Below are 7,211 nucleotides of genomic sequence, written 5' to 3' on the forward strand. Positions count from 1 at the left end.
CGTGCGGTGAGCTTCTCTCGCTGGAGTAGAAGAAAACCAGGTCCTCTCCAGCAGACAGACCCCGGGCCACATTGCTGGGCTTCCCCAGGCCAAGGCCAGCAGGACACTGGGTCCCGCAGCCAGTGGCTGGCTGCCCCGGAAGTACGTTGATTCAGTTAATCCTCGTGAATCCACAGATGAGGTGCTGTTGTTAGCTCCTCTTTACCGATGAGGAGAAGTTGCCCAACCTCCATGGCCCCTATCTGCCGAGCAGGGATGCTGCCCCTGCGTTACACTGCCACCCGCGGGCTGGGGCGGGTGCGTTGGGAGACCCGAGGGGGCTACAGGCCCCGTGGGTCAGCAGTCCCTGCTTGGGGCTTGATTCCCTTCATCCACTGGTGGGCGCCCCCCTCTCCGTCCCCTCCCCGTGGGCAGCGGCGGCTGTCTCTCCGAGCAAGCGTAGCAGTTCTCAACTTTGGCAACGTTTGAATCCGCCGGCTGGGCCCACCGTCAGAGATGCTGGTCTGATTGGTCTGGAGCGGAGCCCACGCAGGACTTTTTTATTTAGTTAGTTTTAAGCTTCCTGGTTGATTCTAATGCAGAGCCAGGGAGGAGGCAAGAAGAATGCTGGCATCTGGACAGCTGGGTTTGAATCCTGATCCACCCCTCCTTGTTCCATTGCCCGAGAGCGTGTCACTCGCCTTCTCTGAGCCTCAGTTTTCCTCATCCCTCTAGTGGGGATGGTTTCACCCTCAAATAACAGGATAGTGTCAATGTGAGCCAGTGGCTGTGAATGTACCTCGAGAACTGTAGGATTGTCTACGATGGGAGGGATTCTGACCAGGCCATGGCAGGAGTGAGCCCGCATGCCCCATGGTTGCCAACTCACTTGGGTCTTTTCTGTACTATTTGTGCAGAGTGCTCCTGAAGATGTCACAGTCTTCCTGCCCATCTTTGTCCCACTTGCCCACGGCCTCTAAACCCTCTAAAGAGGTGGGTGTTACCGGTGTGCGAGCAGCGCCTTGCTGTGCTGTGGCTGCAGGAGCCACACTAACTGATGTATAGTGTGACCCAAAGACTGCGGCTGAGGGAAGGCATAAATGCCCCCTGTGGGAAGATGCTTGGCTGGACAGGGATCTTGATGTCGAGCTGATCTGGAACTGAGCTGCTCGTTGAAAGCCCGGCAGTTGACCAACGCTGGGACTCTACTGCCACTGTGTGGCAGCGCCAAGAACTGCAGCTGAGTTTACACAGCGTCTCAGAGAGTCTTGCTTCAGAGATGGTCCCGGGAGTCCAGAAGGAGTCAATTTGTTAAACTCGAGGAATCGCGGGACTCATTCCTGCGCTGGAGGCTTGGGAGGGGACCTGGGAATCTGCATTGAAACATGCCTCTAGGGTGGTTCTAATTTGTAGAATCACCTAATTTCTAGGTGACCTAATTTGTAGGATTCAGGGCAAAAGGATAATTCAGGCCCCTTGTTCAGAAATTAGTAAGAATTTCGAGACAGTGACAACAGAGCATTAAACCGAGCCCGGGGCCCTGTGGGACTGCACAGGCTGCTGCCCAGGAAGCTGGCCTGTTCTGATGTCCTCTGAATTTGGAGTCACTGCTGCGGTGGCTGTGTCTGTCAGGCGAGTCCTGACTGCTAGCTAGCTACATGTGACGTGGTTGAGAGCGTGGGCTTGGAGGTGAGGCAGCCTTTGAACAGAATTTGGGCTCTACTACTTATGACCCATATGACTTTGGACCCATTTCTAACCTCTGAACCTCATTTACTTCATCTTTAAATATTGGGATAATTTCTATCGCAAAGAATTGCTTTGGGAACATGAAATCATTCTGACATATACCAAGTGCTGCCAACACATAGCTGGTACTGTATCCCAGGCTCAGTGTTAGGGTTTTAGGATGATAATGAAGGTGAAGGAAGATGAGACTTTGGTTCCTGCCCTGAAGGGCTGACGTTCTAGTGGAGGGAACCAGCCACGTAACTCTGTGATGACTCCAGCTGTGACGGAGGTGTGCCCAGGTGCGCCAGAAGGATGGACATCTGTGTCTCAGAGAGGGTGCAGAGTCAGAGTTGTAAGGAGGAAGTAGGAATTCGGGGAAAGGAGGGATGTGTGTGTGTGTGTGTGTGTATGGCAGGATCCAGACAGAGCTTGAACTATGTACAATGGACCTGTAGCCCTGGCGGTGGTCAGGGTTTCCTGTGGTAAAGGGAGGGTTCAGGCAGGGGAGTAGCTGAAGAGGAGGCCAGAGAGAGCTTGTCAGGAAGGACCTAGGGTGTCATGCTGAAGGATTTCAACTTTGCACCGAAAGCTCTCAAGAGCTGAGGAACAAATTTAGGCCGAGGCTGGGCATGTCTGATCTGAGTTTTAGACAGTGAACTCCAGCTGAGACTCCAGCATGGAGGACACAGAGTGGGTGGAAGGGCCTGGCAAGAGGAAATGGCAGTGATCCCGTGAGAAGTGAGCATGATCTGAACTAGGCAGGGGAGGTGAAGAGAAGGGTCAGATTTGAGAGTTGTCAGTGAGGTAGCTTATTCCTGTGACTTGGAGACTTATTGGGTGTAGGGGGTAAATGAGGAGTCAAGAATGATGCCTGGGGGTCAGGCGTGGGCCACTGGGCGGAGGTGGTGCCATTCTCTGAGATAGCAAAGAGAGGAAGAAGAATACGGGGAGGCGGAGGAGAAGGGAGAAGAGGGGTAGTTTAGAGGAAAGTGATGGGTTCGAATTTTGTTCTTGTCGAATTTGTCCTTTGTACAGTGTAAGATAAAATAAGGCAGGCACAGTACTGGAGTTTACGAGATGAGTGCACTGTGCATTGCCTGGGGGTCGCTGGGGGGAGAAGACATCCTTGACTTTCCATTATCCTTATCCTGACATCCAATTCATGGTCAAGTCCCATCAGTTCCATCTACAAGATAGTGTTCATATCCATCCCCTCCCCTCCCTCTCCATCACCTATGCAGCGGGAGAGGGGGTGGTTGGTGGAGGAGGGGTAGCAGCCGGTGGGGAGATTGAAGGAAGGGGGCTGTCCCTTGGAAACAGAGGAGCGCTGATGTGAGAGTGAAGGAGAGTACGGGCGGTGGTTTTGTGGCTCACTGTGTGTGTGGGGTGAGGAATGGGAAAATAGGACAGCCGCACAGGTGGGTCTGGGTTTTCTCTGACAGGGAGAAGGCAGTGTGGGGAGATGCACGACAGTGTGTTGTAGACGGGAGGGGAAAGTGGGAGGGAGACGACCCAGCTGGGGCCCCTAGTAGATTCTCCAGGCAGGAGGTGGAGCCTGGACATTCTGTGGTGATGTCAGCCCGCATGATGGTGGGAATTTCTCCAGCAAGGCTCCGCGGTGCCCTGCAGGAGTGACCATATTGGCTGGTGAGGTTTATCCAGAGCAGGCGAGACCCGCACAAGCGGAAACTGACTGTGGAGCCATGGGCTCCCGCCTCCTTAGGGGAGGAAGCAGAGCAAGAGAGTGTTGACGGATGGAAAGATAGAATGGGGGAGACCACAGACTCTCCTTCTCCACTAAGTAAAATGCTGACGAGGCAGCTCCCTCGTCCCATTTCTCTCACTGAATGGGAGAGTGGGATTTTCCGATTTTCCACGTGGAATGCATTAGAGTCCCCGGCTCAGGGTGTGGCTTCGGTGGATGGAGGTGAGATTGGTGCAGCTGCGGGAGTAACAGAGCAGCCAGCACACCACTGGGGTGAGGGTGGCAGACAGCAGACTCCTGACCCCAGCCCAGTCCTCTGGATCACAAGGAGCCCAGGTGAGTGTATGATCACCGAGGTGCTGTGTGGGATGTCCCAACGACCACTGACCTGTGCCAGGTGGGGGCAGGACAAGGGGAGGGGCAGCTGGGAGCCAGGATCCAAAAGGACTTCGGTAGATGAGCAGGGAGTTCACAGATGAGGTTGTAGGGTAGGGAGGAGACGCCAGGCGAGTAGCAGAGCATGGTGGAGGGGGCCCTGGATGAGATGGGCCCTGGAGGAGGAGCGGGAGAAGAATCCTGGCTCACATCCCCTCCAGGAAGAAGGTAGGGTGATTAGTTGCTGATGGAGAGGCCTGGAGACAGTCCTAGGGCAGGTGGCGCCACGTGGCCTGACCTGGACCAGCATGGCCTCCCTGCACAAGACTCTTCCTGTCCCCTACTCATCAAGGCCCCTGCAAAGGAAAGGGGGAGGGCGCCTGGCCCCTCCCTGCGCCTCCTAGTGCAGCTTGCACAGTCTCCATCGTTGCCTTCACTGCTAGGCACTTGCCAAGAGATCGCTGTCTGCAGAGGCGTGCACGGGCCTCTTTGGGGGTCTGACTACCCTAAGGCCTTGAGGCAACTTGGTGCTGGGAGGTCTCAGGACAAAGTGTTCCAGGGAACCTTCCGAAGGACATGTGCCCAGTGATGGGCCAACCCCCTCCCCAGGCAGGGATGCTCCCAATTACTCCACTTGCCAAGTGACTCAGTTGGGGCAGGCCACTGGGGTTTCGGCGGGGCAGAGTGGAGATGCTGCCAACACTGTCTCCCTGCAGGAACCTGGGAGCCCCCTCAGGGTGCAGACAGGAGGATGTATAAAGGGCAGTGTGCCACTGTGGGATCCGCAAATGAAGGGGGACATGCAGACCAGGAGAAGGGCCTGAGGGAAGAACGGGCCGGGGAAGGAAGAGCAACAGGGCGATGGAGGCAGAAAGGAGGACAATGTAGGGACCACGATCTCGAAGCTGCTGGATGGTTGAAATTAGAGTCACTAGCCATTTCATAGCCTCCCTCTTTACGGGACAGAAACAGCAGTGGGGGCTGTGTGGGAGCGGGAGGTGGGAGATACCGCGGCCGGAGGTTCCCAGGAGTTAACAGTTTTCAAGGCACAGGAATAAGTGACTGAAGAACATTCTAGAAATGCCTTCCTTAAAGTCCTCTCCAAGGAGAAGAGACCCATCAAATTAAGCTCACTTTATTTAATAGCATGGGCTGAGATTAAACGATAATAATAAGAAAAACAGTGGCTGGACCTGCTGTTTAAGAGCGTTCTATGCATTAACTCACTGAGACAATTTTGAACGGATGGAGAAGGGGGCACCCAAGCTCTGGATGGGAGGGCAGCCCTGGGGTCCCCTCTGGAGGGAGCAGGCCCTCTCTCTTCCCCAGGGGGGCCTGGCCTGAGGACGCTCCTGTGTGCTCACTCGCCCTTTGCCTACCTTCCCTGGGCCCTCGGAGGAAGCTGAGGCAGGCTAACTGAACGCATAACTTTATTAAATAAAGGCTTTGTCGCGACAAAAGACAAAGATAAGGAGTACATAAATTATAAGTTGAATAAATAGCATACAGCAATCTTCACTTTTTTAATAAAACGTGAGATCCTCTGTTTTTTTATTTTTATTTTTATTTCCTTAGGTACAAAATGCTAAACAGGAGGCGAGCTCTTCCACATTCGGGTGATTTCTTTTTCCGCTTTTTTTCTTTTGTCCACAAACTGGTTTTGTTTGTTGGTTTATTTTTTTCATCCTTTTCACCAGTAAAGATTATGAGCATTTATTTATTTTTTTTAAAAAGGTGAAAACGAAAAAGAGGAGAGAACAGAGCTATGGTATGTATGTGTGTAAAACTATAAAAAACTACAGTAATATGTGCTGTGGTTATTGCTGTTTCAAAAAAAAAAAAAAACCAAAAACCGGTAGGTAACTCGGAATCTGAAGGAATCTTGTCTGACAACTGTCTATCCCGTGGGCTACTGTGTGGTGGTGGTGGCGGTGGTGGCGGTGGTGATGGTAGAGGAGGAAGATACAGGACTCAGGCTGGTGGCCAGGGACCCGAGAGGTGGGGTGCTGGGCGCGAGGCGGCTGGCCCTCCCCACCTTCCCTCTCCCCATCCAAAAGGAGTTAAAGAGAGGAGGCCAGAGTCTGTAGAAATGGCTAAACTATATACTCCATTTGAAAACCAAGACAGTATGTTTAAAAAAAGACACAAAAACCTAAGAGAAAAAAAAGTGGAGGAAAGTGCAAAATGAGTTTTGCACTTTAGTGGTTTTAAAAATAAAGACAGTCCCATGCCCAGGTTGCCGGCAGGTAACCCCTGTGCCCTGTCCCACCACTTCTGGAGACAGCCTCCTTTCTCTGGGAAGCCACATACATCCTCTCCGAGACCAGAGGGTTGCCCCTCCTTGGCCCACACCTCTCTGGAGTTCCCATCTGAGCTGGAACCCTCTCGGGGCTGAATGGATGGAAGTGGCCACACTGCCCCACCTGAGCGGGGCTTGCGGGTGTGTAGTAGCCCTGTGGCTGCTACGGAGCTAGGTGGTGGGAGAGGGGTGGTCCAGGCCCACCTCCCCAGAGGAGGTTGACTGTGTAGGGTTACCATGGAGACCACTGAGGTGGTGATGGGAAAATGGGCGAGGGGACAGGAGAGAGGACCACACAGGGCCTCCTGGACCTCCCGTCCTCTCCCATGTCGGGGTTTGAATGTCTCCAGGCCTGGCTGTCCAGGCCTGGCTGTCTGAGGAACTTTCGAGTCTCTTCCCTCCCAGATGCCCTGCTTTGCCTGGTGGGTAGGGCAGCTCTGGGGAAGGAGGATCAGTCCTGGCTAAGCCTCCCTCCATCACCTGGCAGCAGTGGGAATCTACAGGGATGTCTCCACTGCTGGAGTGAGGCGTGAGTCAAAAGGGGGATAGGAAGAGACCTCCTGTTGGGCTGGGGGAGCAACATTTAGACTTGAGGCCATAGAAAACTGGGAGCTTAAGGCCTCTGGTTGGGTGGGCAGTGGCCAACAGGCAGCCTGGAGTCAAGATGATCCCCGCTCAGGACTTCACAGCTGGCAGCACTTCACGCCTGCCTTTCTTCCCACCCAGCCCAAGGGAGGGGCGCCATCTTCCTCAATGACTCTCTCCCCTGGTCTCCCCACTCTAGGCTTAGGCCAGACCTCCCCTTTGGGAGGTTGTGTTGCTTCTGTCATGAAGGTCCAGCGTCCTATGGGGAGTGGCCAGCTGACCAGAATCACCCCCTATAAGCCTTGGAGACTCACAGGTTTGGGTTAGTTGGCATGAACTTTGGAAAGCTGAAGAGACTGATGGAGTTAAACCAGGCCATAATCCCTCACCTGATGGCTGACAGCAAAGAGCCGATGTGAGGCGCAGAGGCCCAGCAAAGTCCAGTAAACAGCGTGGGGGAGAAGAGATAGCCCCTCTCAGGAACCAGGTCCAGGCATTGGGAAGGGTGGGGTGGGGGATGCAATTCCTGGCTCAGTC

Source organism: Equus caballus, chromosome 6 (assembly GCF_041296265.1).
Source record: "Equus caballus isolate H_3958 breed thoroughbred chromosome 6, TB-T2T, whole genome shotgun sequence".
Classification (NCBI taxonomy): domain Eukaryota; kingdom Metazoa; phylum Chordata; class Mammalia; order Perissodactyla; family Equidae; genus Equus; species Equus caballus.